The sequence below is a fragment of the Prionailurus viverrinus genome, chromosome D4 (genome assembly GCF_022837055.1).
Source record: "Prionailurus viverrinus isolate Anna chromosome D4, UM_Priviv_1.0, whole genome shotgun sequence".
Taxonomy (NCBI): domain Eukaryota; kingdom Metazoa; phylum Chordata; class Mammalia; order Carnivora; family Felidae; genus Prionailurus; species Prionailurus viverrinus.
This window is the reverse complement of record NC_062573.1, coordinates 63,758,988-63,772,490: the sequence shown is the minus strand read 5'-3', so window position 1 is coordinate 63,772,490 and position 13,503 is coordinate 63,758,988. Positions and strand designations below refer to the sequence as shown.

The 13,503-nt window shown below is 37.8% G+C and overlaps 1 long non-coding RNA gene across 1 annotated transcript in view; it reads left to right on the top strand.

Annotated features, from left to right (window-relative positions):
• The window catches only part of LOC125151003 (uncharacterized), a 50,806-nt gene extending 44,385 nt beyond the window's left edge, over positions 1–6,421 (top strand). Inside the window, exon 4 of the long non-coding RNA XR_007146570.1 lies at positions 6,272–6,421. This is a non-coding gene — a long non-coding RNA (uncharacterized LOC125151003). The remainder of the gene's footprint in view (positions 1–6,271) is intronic.
• The last annotated feature ends 7,082 nt before the right edge of the window (positions 6,422–13,503 follow it).

Genomic DNA, 13,503 nt, shown 5'->3' with positions numbered 1-13,503 from the left:
AAATTAATAAGAAAATTTTAGAGAGAATTTTTGAAGGAAATTGATAAAAAATTTCTAAATATAGTCCAGAAAATGGAACAGGAAAGAATGGAGAATAAAATGTTTAAAAATAAAATGAAGAGCTTCTCCGTTTATAGATCAGAATATTTGATAAAAATATAATAGAAAAATGTGCTGTTAGCACAAGAATTGACAGACAAATTAATGTAATAGAATGGGTTGCCATTCTACATGTTCTGATGAGGAGGAAAGCTTACTATCTGTTAAAGAAAGCATTCTAAACCAATAAGATACTATTTAGAAATATTTCTATCTAGCAAATAGTATTAGGAGATTGGCCCTGCTTTCAGAACTTACGCCAAATCCTTACTTGACACTAAAATGAGTGAGAAGGGATCTTCAGGGTTGGAACTTTAACATTGACTCTCTTTTCCTAGTAGCCAATGGAATTAATGACCAAAACCTGAGAAAAGTGAAAACATTGCAAATTCTTCAATAACAACCCAGAAAAGACAAAGATCATTGAATGTGATAAACTTTAAAAAAACTTTTGAAAGGAAATAAATGGATTCTGAAGCTGAGAGGGATCAGTGTGAGTTGGCTCCCAGCCCCACGCACCCCAGAATTCATGCTAACAACAAAATACTGAGAATTCTCAGCAGTTCCTACAAATATGTAGAGCAAAATGATTTTGTGCACAATGAGTTTATAAATCATAAGTATATGACTTTTTCCTTGAAGAGATAAGAAAAAGGAAGACTGAAAAATATTTAAATATTAATAGCAGATAATGTGTTAAGAATACATATAATTACATTTTCTTGGTAACATTTTTAGTTTCCAAAGAATAACATCTTAAGAGTTAACTGAGGGGCACCTGGGTGGCTCAGTTGGTTAAGTATCCAACTCCAGCTTGGGGCATGATCTCACGGCTAGTGAGTCGAGCCCCGCTTTGGGCTCTGTGCTGACAGCTCAGAGCCTGAAGCCTGCTTCAGATTCTGTATCCCCCTCTCTCTCTGCCCCTCCCCTGCTCGCTCTGTCTCTCTCACTTTCTCTCAAAAATAAATAAAACATTAAAAAAAATTTTAAGAGTTAATTGAGAAAACACATTTTAAAATAGAAAAAGCAAATAATTAATTTCACAGGTTTCAAAGCCTTTTTTTAAACTAAACACAATGGAAGAAAACATAAAGGAGATTAATATAACTAAATAGTTTTTATAATTCTGAACATAGAAGTGTTTTTTAAATTTTTTTTTAAATTTACATCCAAGTTAGTTAGCATATAGTGCAATAATGATTTCAGGAATAGAATCCAGTGATTCATCCCCTACATATAACACCCAATGCTCATCCCAAGTGTTCTCCTTAATGCCCCTTGCCCATTTAGCCCATCCCCCCACCTACAACCCCTCCAGCAACCCTCACTTTGTTCTCTGCATTTAAGAGTCTCTTATGTTTTGTCCCCCTCATTTTTATATTATTTTTGCTTCCCTTCCCTTATGTTCATCTGTTTTGCATCTTAAATTCCACATATGAGTGAAGTCATATGATATTTGCCTTTCTCTGACTAATTTTGCTTAGCACAATACACTCTAATTCCCTCCACGTTGTTGCAAATGGCAAGATTTCATTACTTTTGATTGCCAGGTAATACTCCATCGTGTGTGTGTGTGTGTGTGTGTGTGTGTGTGTGTGTGTGTGTGTGTGTATACCACATCTTCTTTATCCATTCATCAGTCAGTGGACATTTGGGCTCTTTCCATACTTTGGCTCTTGTAGATAGTGCTGCTATAAACATTGGGGGTGCATGTGTCCCTTTGAAACAGCATACCTGTATCCCTTGGAATACCTAGTAGTGCAATTAATTGCTGGGTCATAGGGTAGTTCTATTTTTAATTTTTTGAGGAAACTCCATACTATTTTCCAGAGTGGCTATACCAGTTTGCATTCCCACCAGCAGTGTAAAAGGGCTCCTCTTTCTCTGCATCCTTGCCAACATATGTCATTGCCTGAATTGTCAATTTTAGCCATTCTGAAAGGTGTGAGGTGGTATCTCATTGTGCTTTTGATTTGTATTTCCCTGATGATGAGTGATGTTGAGCATTTTTCATGTGTCTGTTAGCCATCTGGATGTCTTCTTTGGAGAAGTATCTATTCATGTATTTTGCCCATTTCTTCACTGGGTTATTTGTTTTTTGAGTGTTGGGTTTGATAAATTCTTTATAGATTTTGGATACTAACCCTTTATCTAATATGTCATTTGTAGATATCTTCTCCCATTCTGTCAGTTGCCTTTTAGTTTTGCTGATTGTTTCCTTCACTGTCTTGATGAAGTCCCAGTAGTTCATTTTTGCTTTTGTTTCCCTTGCCTCTGGAGACGTGTTGAGTAAGAAGTTGCTGTGGCTGAGGTCAAAGAGGTTTTTGCCTGCTTTCTCCTCGAGGATTTTTGTGGCTTCCTGTGTTATGTTTAGGTCTTTCATCCATTTCCGGTTTATTTTTGGGTATGGTGTAAGAAAGTGGCCCAGGTTCAGGTTCATTCTTCTGCATGTCGCTGTCCAGTTTTCCCAGCACCATTTGCTGAAGAGACTGTCTTTATTCCATTGGATATTCTTTCCTGCTTTGTCAAAGATTAGTTGGTCATATGTTTGTGGGTCCATTTCTGGGTTCTCTATTCTGAACATAGAAGTTTTTAAATGTAAATGCAAAACTGGAAAAATGCTTGCAATAGCTATGATAGAAGGTTAATATCCTCTATATTGAGAGTTCTTAAAAAAGAAATAAAACCTCTGAAATATAAACATATATTTCACAGAAGAATAGGAACAAATAATAAACTTCTGATAAATGTTCTTTTTTTGGGAAACAAATGTTCTATTAAATGTTCAACTCTGCTATCAAAGAACAACAAAGTAAAATGATAAAGCATGACTTAATTATATAAAAGAAGCAAATATTTGTATTTAAAATTATAATAATGCTCAATGCCAGCCAAACAAGGTTAGAGCAACACTTCTACATTCTGCTGGAATATATACTATTACCACTTTCTGGAAAGCTATTTTGCAATACTTATGTTCAGTAATTTCATCTCTAAGTCTCCATCCTAAGATTTTTCATCATATCATATATAATAGCAAACATTCAGAAACCATTCAAATGTTAGTGAATTTGTACATTAATTGTATGCAACCATCAAAAATTATTCTTTCAAAGGATATTTAATGAATTGAGAATATTCTTTCAATGTAGTCAATGAAAATAAATAGTACAAAACTCTATCCTTGTGATCATGGTTTTGTGTAATTACTTTTTTAACAAACAGAAAAAAAGACTGAAAGAAATTGATCAGATGTGAACACCTCACTTGGTAGTAAAATTAAGGGCAATTTTTATTTTCTTCAATTCTGTATGTTTCAATTTAAGAAAAATGCTTTGTTTTTATATTTAAAAAATAACCATTGCATTTAAAATTCCCTATGGGTTTAAGAGTCAATTTTCAACAAATATATAAGAAATAAAAGAAAATATAGATATAATTAATATCTAGAGAGAAAAGAGCTCTGTTATCTTAAAATAAATGGATATAATGTCTTTGTTACAAAAATCACTATGTCTTCCATAAACTTGAATGGAAAATTTACAATTGAAGAAATGCATATAGCTAACATATGAATACAAAACCAAGCAAAGACAGGAGTATTAAAGTAAGCATGCAACATCTTTTTTTCCTTATTAAATCAGTGATGTTCACTTTGTCCCTGCCCCTCAATTCTATCCCACTCCAAGGAACAGTGACTGACAGGGGTATGATGAACAGGCATTCTATTCCACTGTTGATGGAGCATAAATTCAATCCTTGAAATCATCTGGATATGTGAATAAAGAATTTAAAAAATTTTTTTAAGTTTATTTATTTTGAGAGAGAGAGAGAGAGAGCATGAGCAGAGGAGGGGGCAGTGAGAGGGGGAGAGAGAGAGGAAATCCCAAGCAGGCTCCATGATGTCAGCACAGAGGCAGATGTGGGGCTTGAACTCATGAACTGTGAGACCATGACCTGAGCCGAGATGAAGAGTGGGAAGAAGCTTAACTGACTGAGCTACCCAGGTGCCCTGTGAATCAAGACTTTAAGGTATTTTCATGCAGTTAGACCTAGAAATCTCCCTGTACATATTCTAGCCTAAATTCATAGTCATAAAAGAGCTGTAGGAATCTCCATGCAGAAAGATGTATCGTTAGAGCAGTATTTACTTTCAAATATTAGAAACCTTTAACTGCTCAACACTTCAGAGATGGCTAATAAATTTTGCAAACATTAAACTGATGTTAATCGCAAGTTTTCAATAATGTAAGAAAGTATTTGCTAAAATGTTAAAGACAAAAAAAGCTACAAATATTAAAAAACAATGTATTCTGGGCGCCTGGGTGGTTCAGCTGGTTAGGCACCAACTTCAGCTCAGGCCATGATCTCACGGTTCGTGAGTTCGAGCCCCATGTCAGGCTCTGTGCTGACAGCTCAGAGCCTGGAGCCTGCTTCAGATTCTGTGTCTCCCTCTCTCTCTGCCCTTCCCCCACTCATGCTCTCTCTCTCTCTCTCTCTCTCTCTCTCTCTCTCTCTCTCTCAAAAATAAATAAACATTAAAAAAATTTTTAAACAACTTATTAATAACACTTAAAAGCAAATGTATCCAAACAGTAATAGCTATAACAATGAAACAAGGACAATATACTGGAATTTTTCGAAACCAAATGATGAATATTCCAGAAGGAGCAAAGGTGCAGTTTGAAACAACAGGGACCATTTTGGAATTCTCTGCCAAGCCTTCATTTCTAGTTTTATCTTTCCATTTAATGTTGACTTCTGTCAAAATTGTACAAGGACAAGGATTCAAGAAACTTGAGATAATTCAGAGAAACCAGAGCCGGCTGCCAACTTATGTAAGAAATGCTGACCTTCTTAATTTACTCATACGCTTTGCCAATCAGAATTCAATTTGATGAGGCTGTTTATTGGCCAGCTGCACTTTTTTTTTTTTTTTCAATCACAGGGGTCACGCTCCTTGGTGTGTTTTTCTACCAAATGAACTATTACACAATTCACAGGCTATTGACCTTGGGAGGATTCATGGTGTTTTCCCAAATTATTTGTGTAGTGTGTCAGATCCCACAGGTGCAAAATGTAGTCTTGCTTTAAAAGTTGCTTAAGGAGACAAGGTTATCATATAGAAATATTGGGGAATAAACAGTCTATGATACAGGTATTCAGAGAAGTGGACAATCAATGTAGGCTGGAATAAAACAAAGTGGCATTTACGAAGGACATACTAAATACCAGTCACTGCGAGGTGGGTGTTTTTGTTTTGTTTTGTTTTTATTTAGTAAACATTTCCTTAATTTTCATAGGAGCTCTCTCTGATAATCATTTGACCCATACTTTATAAATAAGGTAACTGGGACTCAGAAAGTGTATAACTTTCCTAAATTCACATAACTAATGAGCAGGCTTATATGATTCCATTTTTTCCCCTCCTACGCAAAGAATGATTCACAGAGAAGGTTTGAGAAAACAGTAAATAACATGTCAACAGGTTAAAGGATAGATATTCTGTAAACAAATTATAATCCATCCAATACTTTCTCTTCATAAAAAGTTGATCAGTGATTTGAAGCAGTTTCATAGAATATTTTTCTTCTTATAAAGTAGAAAGTCTAAGGTATCAAAAATAACCACAGTCTTAAGCAAATATCTAGAGCCTCTCGGTCTTTCCAAAAGCACAATATTAAACATATTCCTATGCCTCGTGGTTTATAAAATTATGAAGAAGAGAGTTAAGCAGAGTGAGGATGTTTCAAACAGATTCTTGACAAAATATCAAACTCCCAATTCACATCAGATTCATCATTTGCCATGTTTTTAAAACATCATCACATCTAATGTACTACTTCATTAGACTTTCCCAGGCTGGTAACATTGGGAATTTTATTTAAAAAAACAAACAAACAAAAGTTGAAGAGAAGGTAGTAGCCTCTCTCCCCGGGGAGTGGCCGAGATAAAAGTTCTGTTTGTCCAGGAGCTGTTTATGCATAGAGTCCCGTGCACCTTGGTCTCACACTGGGCTGGACTCCCCGGACTACTTTGGAATGTCCACAAATCAGAAGCAGACTCAAACCAGAGGAATAAAAATGTGTCATCCTCTGAATCATCTCACCCCAGAAATATGAAGAAGCCAGCCCTGCTATTCATGAAGCTTCTTTCTCAATGTTTCCTGTAGGTGTGGAAGCAGCAGCTGCCGCCCTGAGAGACCAGACACCTTATCTGAGGACTCCACGCACCCCTGCTTGATGAGCCTTCATGTTACAGAAAGCAAACCTCATCCAGCCCTATCCTGTGAGTCTGCAGTGCCTTCGCACAATGCCATCTGCTCCTGGTCATCTTACTATAGTGGGTGGGCAACTCCTTCCCCAAAGTGTGGGGAAATGACAGCTGCTGAAATTATAGTCATGTGATCTTTCCACAATGGTGGTGTAAATGCATGGTATTAACTCTTACAGTTCGTCATTAAATCATGATGGGGAAAGTCTCTAGTTATTTGTGATTAGCCTTGAGGTTCTGAACAAGAGGAGAAGAAAAAAATGTTTTCCAGATCTTTCCTTCAGTTGTTCCAGAACACAAAGAACACTCTGCTTGAAACTGGAAAGTCTAGCTTCTGTATCTTACTGTGTGCCAGTTAGCATGTCACTTAGTGGCCCTGGGCCTCAGTTTATTCAACTGACAAATAGGGAAAATGAGTGCTTGATGAAACACCAAATAACATAATACAAATAAGACAATAGAATGCTCTCTGTGTAATGATAGGTGATACATAAATGTAAGGTATATGTAAATGAGAAGCTTATCACTATTACCTGTTTCCATGTTTTTTCACTAAAGCTCTAATGGCTTTATCTGTAATCTGGCATCCATTAATGGACAGTTCTTGAAGGCTGGAAGTTTACAAAAAAAAATTACATCTCAATAATGTCTCTATTTAAAAAGAGAATTTCATAGCAAAAGCTTGCAGTTGCAGTTTTTTATTTATTCAAATAGCATCAAAATATCTGAAGAGGAAGGGCACCTGGTCAGTTAAGCCTCTAACTTCAGCACAGATCATGATGTCGTGGCTCATGGGTTCAAGCGCTGCTTTGGGCTCTGTGCTGACAGCTCAGAGCCTGGAGCCTGCTTCAGATTCTGTGTTTCCCTCTCTCTCTGCCCCTCCCCTACTTATTCTTTCTCTCTCTCTCTCTCTCTCTCTCTCTCTCTCTCTCTCTCTCACACACACACACACACACACACACACACACACACATTTTCTCTCTCAAAAATAAACATTGAAAAAATAATTTTAAAAAATCTAAAGAGGAATTTTGCTTTGGTAAACAATGCACTTCAATTTTGGTTTATCAACTTGGGGAGGGCTCGATAAATCAGGCACAAATATTTATCTTTATTTCTTGGATTTCTTTTCTGTAACTTTGATTTTGCCTTTTTAGAAAATATATTTTCATTTCAAATTATTTTATCCAGGCTTTGGTTGTGTCCAAGGAACCTGGTTGTGGAAGGGCTATGGTATATTCCTGGGTGTAGTCATTTTAAGTATACTTTCCATCATCACCATCATGTTATTAAGTCAAGAATGGCTTTCTATAAATTAAAGAAAGCATACAATGACATCATGACCCTTATAAAGATTCTCTATGCTCAACAGCAGTCCAGGCTTCAACTAGAAATTAACAAAGAAATAAAATACACTGAGTCTTACATAGCCTTTAATTTTAGATTTACCACCATATATAATGGGACATAAAAGCAACCATGTTTTTTATATGACACATTCCTTCCCATTGGATGCACAAAATCAAAAAAGCTACAAAAGCATCTTACCTGACACCAGATTAGTTTAGCAGTATGGATTCTTTCTAAAAGCAAGCCTCAATATAAAATTCTTATCTTAGAACATCCTATAAGGAAAGTTTTCATGTTGAGAAGCCTGATTGAAGGAATATTAGTAAAGTCATATGTTACAGAAATGTGTATCTTAAATTATGGCTGGAGCAAAGGAAGAATACTAAGACAATAGCTCTGGAGATAGAGATTTCCCTCCCCATCAGGCATGCCATCTGCAATTTTGAAGCAGGCCATGAAGGAGTTGCAAGTTGCTCTATTCTCCTTACATAGGCAACTGGATGAAATTATTGATATTTATCAGTGCAGCCATTTCCTGGTTTTCATCTGTTATATACTTGGGGACATCGTCAACAGTGGATTCCTGTCTCACTTTCCCCTTTTGGGAAACCAGTAAAGACATTGATATCTTCAAAATGATACTAAAATACATTTCTTAAACTGTTCTTATGGACCCTGTGTGTAGAAATTACATTTGTGATGATTGACAATACATCTGGTTTTGCTACTTGGGATGGAAAAGCCATTATGACTTCTGCATCTGACATATTGACATCAAAGATTCTATTAAAAATTCTGAAAGAAGCCTTGCGTACTGCTGGAAGAGTTATCAACTTCATCAGAGCCAGGGACTGGGTGGTTAAAGAGGCAGGTGGAAAACTAAAAACTACTTTGGCCATAATTCTACTCTAGAAGAAGGGATTAGAGAAGGTCAATTATCATATCAGGATGGCTGTTCAAAATTGTCTGGCTTTCTCTTTCCTTCTAGAAATGTGCTTGGATTGCAATTCTACATTAGGTGGGGCTCACTGCTTTGACTATGAAATACAATCAGTGGCGTTAGGATCTGGTGCACGCTTCACCACGTTCTTTTTTCCTTCTTCTGTGATGTTTGCCAGGATTCCAGACAGTGCTTACTCTTCTAGCCTGGGCCCTGGTCTTAGCCCAGGGTAGCTGTGGACTGGAGCCTCCAACCCATCCAGGATGGACATGAGCAAGAAATAAACCTTTGTTGTTTTAAGCTCCTGAGATCTGGAGGTTCTTGGTTACAACATAATCTAGCTTCTCCTGACTGATTCAAGGACTATGACAACTTTCGATCACCAGAGTACTTCTGCAAGTAGAACTCTGCAGATAATCAGAAACACTGCAGAACTCTTTTATGTGTTTCTTAAACTCAGGTGACCCTTAAAATGTAAATGTAGATCTGTAATCCTTTTCTTGCTGCCATAAACAGCACCGATGATGAAAACCTTGCCACAGTGACCTCTTGCTTTAGGAACAAAGGAAGTAATGCAATATCATTTCAACTTAAGAGCCTCTGGGAAACCCAGAATGCCTTGATATCCATCAACCATTATCTGATAAAGAGACCTTCTAGAGTTCTGATTCTATTTATGTGCCTCTGTAAGTCAGGGCTGTCAGCTCTCAGCTTCTGTTACCATCAAAACAAAAAGTCACAACCATTAGGATGTTAAAGATGATATTTGCATTCAGGAACAGCCTTTATAGAGTTTCACTGGAGCAGATTTAATTTTTGCTTTATGCTTTAATTATGCAATTTGGAACTTTTTCAGGTTGTCAGGGATGGAATTAACTTTTGCATGAAAGATATTTGTGAGATAAGTTATTTGAAAAGATTATGTTCTGATTTTTCTGAAAAGAATCAATGTTCAAGGCAATATATTAGTAAGTGTAAATATATCATACCAATTTATATACACATATGTGTATCAGGTGACATATACCTACATATACTACAGACATACACATATTTATATATATTAATATACTTATCAACATATGTAAAAGGTTTTATGCACGTGTTTATGTGGCTCATTATGGGTAAGGAATCCATTACTTTCATCTGATTCTCAAAAAAGTCATACTCATAACACTGTAACTACTTCTCTCAACTAGGGGTCAACAAACTATGGCCCATGGCCCAAATGTCACCTGCCACCTGATTTTGAAAACAAAGTTTTACTGGAACATGACCAGGTTAATTTGCTTACATATTGTGTATGACTCCTACCAAGGCAGAGTTGAGTAGTTATGACAGACCGTATGGCCTGCAAAACCTAAAAATAAACTACCTGCTCTTTAGAGGTAAAGTGTTCTGATCCCTGCTCTGGACTCTGCTCCATCTAGAAATCTGGCACTCCTGGCTGTGAACTTATATTAACAGGGCTGACTCTACAAAAATCATGGCTTGAGTACAGCCAAACATTAAATCCATCCTCACTGTTTCTTTCTGCAGGAAACAGATATAAGGCAGAGGGTGATGAGACTCTAGGTTCCAATACAGACTCTACTACCTAACTCGATGTGTGAAGTTAGACCAGTTACTTGATCTCATTTGCCTAAGTTTTCTCCTCAGCAAATTGAAGAAAATAGCAAGAACACCTACATCATAGGGGTTAATATAATTCATAAATAGAACTTAGAATAGTGGCTTGCGGGGAGCCTGGATGGCTCAGTCAGTTAAGCGCCAACTCTTGATTTCGGCTCAGGTCATGATCTCAGGTCATGAGATTGAACCCCACATTGGGTTCTGAGCTGACAGTTCAAAGTCTGCTTAGGATTCTCTCTCTCTCTACGTCTCTCTCTGCCTCTCTTTCTCTCTATCTCTCAAAATAAATAAGTAGAACATTAAAAAAAAACAGTGGCTTGGGGTGCCTACGTGGCTCAGTCGGTTGGGCATCCGACTTTGGCTCAGGTCATGATCTCACGGTTAACGAGTTCGAGCCCCACGTCGGGCTCTGTGCTGACCACTCAGAGCCTGGAGCCTGCTTCGGACTCTGTCTCTCCCTCTCTCTGCCCCTCTCAGCTCATGCTCTGTCTCTCTCTGTCTCAAATATAAATCAACATTAAAAAATTAAAAAAAAACAAAACAGTGGCTTACATATAACAAGAGCAAGAAGTGTTATTTCCAAAAATGTGTTATCAGTGAATTAATTGGAGGCATGGCAGGGTAACTCTTGGTGCATTACCTTGAAGCTCCTTGTATGAGAGCCATCACACCCACATCTGTGGCTCCAGACCAACTCATGTCCACTGCTGTCAATCTGGTGCAAAGGGCCCCAGCATGGAGCAGGACCTTGTCTCCTGTAAGCCCAGGACCACTGCAGCTTGTCACATTCAGTTCCTGGGTGATTAAAACCAAGTGAGCATTCATTAGAAATGTTTCAGAATGCCTTCGGAACAGGGCATGAACAGAAGGAGATTTTAGTAACTAAGAAAGAGGATTAGAGAGTAAGAGAAATCACCATAGGAGCCAACAGCTGAGGTATAAACAGCTCAGCAAAGGGGGGAGAAGAACATGACTAGAGCAATCGAAATAGAATGTTCCTTTCTCAGCTGGCCTGTCTTCCAGCAGGCCTGTTTACTGAATCCATCACACCTTCCTTCTGATGGCTGAAGATTACACTAGGGGAAAGAAGGAACTCAAGGGCCATTATAGGATTACAGGAGCTCATTCAAAGTGTCAACATTATGTAGCCATTCAAAGTTATTTTTATGAAGAGCTTTTAATGAGAAAATGTTTAAGTGAAAATGAAGACTACAGAATGTTTTATATATTTTATAATCCCCATTATGTTCTCTTTTATTTTGAAAGAGAGAAAGAGAGAGAGAGAGAGAGGGAGAGAGAGGGAGAGAGAGCACATGTGGGGGAGGGGAAGAGGAACAGAATCTTAAGCAGGCTCCATGCCCAGCGAAGAGCCAGACAGTGGGGCTCAGTGTCACGACTGTGAGATCATGACCTCAGCTGAAATCAACAGGCAATTGCTTAACCAACTGAGCTACCCAGGTGCCCCTCTATTATGTTCTTTATTATTATTATTATTATTATTATTATTATTATTATTATTTTGAGAGTGAAGAAAGAGTGTGAATGGGAAAGGGGAACAGAGGATCTAAAGCCAGTTCTGCAGGGACAGCAGACAGCTGGATGCAGGGCTCAAAATCACAAATCAAAAGATCATGATCTGAGCTGAAGTCAGACACTTAACCAACTGAGCCACCCAGCCACTGCCTCCCCCCATTATGTTCTTTACATGTTGTTTTAAGATGATCTTTAATTAATATGTATTAATTTTGTAGTCTAAAACATGTTATTGCAGCAAGGCAAAACTAATAGCTAGTGCACAACTCAGAACAGTGATGAGCTGTGGGGGCGGTGGCATGGGGACTAAGTGGGAAGGGGCTTGAGCCAGTGAGGTGGGGTGGAGTAATTCTATATCGGGATGGGGTAGGTTACACAGGTGTATGCCTTTGTCAAAACTCCAGAAATGGTACACTTAAAATAAATGCCTTTCATTATATACAGATTTTACCTCAAAAAGAAAAACAAAAAGGAACTATAATGATATGCTTGCTGAAGTGTACCAGATGTCTATAACTCATTTTGAAATTAACTTTTTAAAAAATAAGGTGTGTTGATGGACAGGTAGAGGAATGGATATGTTTATAATAAAGTGAATATAAATATCAACTAATGGTAAGACCAAGGTGGTGAGCATAGGTGCTAACCATGCAATTCCTTCTATTTCTAAGTATATTTTAAACTTCCATTTAAAAATGAGGGGTAGGGGCACCTGGGTGACTCAGCCAGTTACGCGTTCAAGTTCACCCCAGGTCATGCATGATCTTGCCGCTTGTGGGTTCGAGCCCCACATCGCGTTCTATGCTGATAGCTCAGAGCCTGGAGCCTGTTTCAGATTCGGTGTCTCCTTTTTTCTCTGCCCCTCCCCTGCTTGTGCTCTCTCTTTCTCTCAAAAATAAGTAAACATGTAAAAAATTTTAAAAACTAAAATAAAAATGAGGGGTCAATCCAGCCAGAGCATACATCTGGTCTGGCCTTGAGTCCACATCAGAGCTTTATACCCTACACTTTAGAGCAGCATCAATAATACGGACTGGTTTGGTGGGAGAAGCTGGTTTGCCCATCTTTGGCAAACCCAATTTGTGAAAACTAAGAATTCTAAAACAGCTTATTGGATATAAGTGCAATTTATCTGGTCTGGGATGATAAAAGATACAAGATAAATTGTCTACTAGTAGAACCTAAAAGTTTTGAGAGGCTAAATTAAAAATGAATGATCTGAAATCATAATGACCTTGAAGAACCTTCCCATTCCTCAGATTCGGCTCTTGATTTCCCCCCATTCCTGCTTCCATAACGCTAAAGGCTGAAGCTGGTGCATCATACCTTTGGCTGCACACCTTCACACTTTCCGCAGGAGGATACCCAGCAGCTGCCTACTGCCCTTAGCTCTCCAGAATTCAAATAACCAACATCACCAAACATTTCCTGTTCATCATTAACACCAAAAGTGTCATGTGCAACATTATTCTAATTAAAGATTATAAAAATTAATTTTTAATGCCTCACGCCTTTTAAAAACCTGATAACTTGGTCTATCCTGGGACATCAAAGAAACAGGCTTGGATTTCCAGCCCTGACTATTTGTTTACAGAACAGTTTTAGCTCTTTTTGTGCCCTGCACTCCGTTGACAGACTGATGGAGCCTCTGAACCTGTGTCAGAATAATGGTTGTA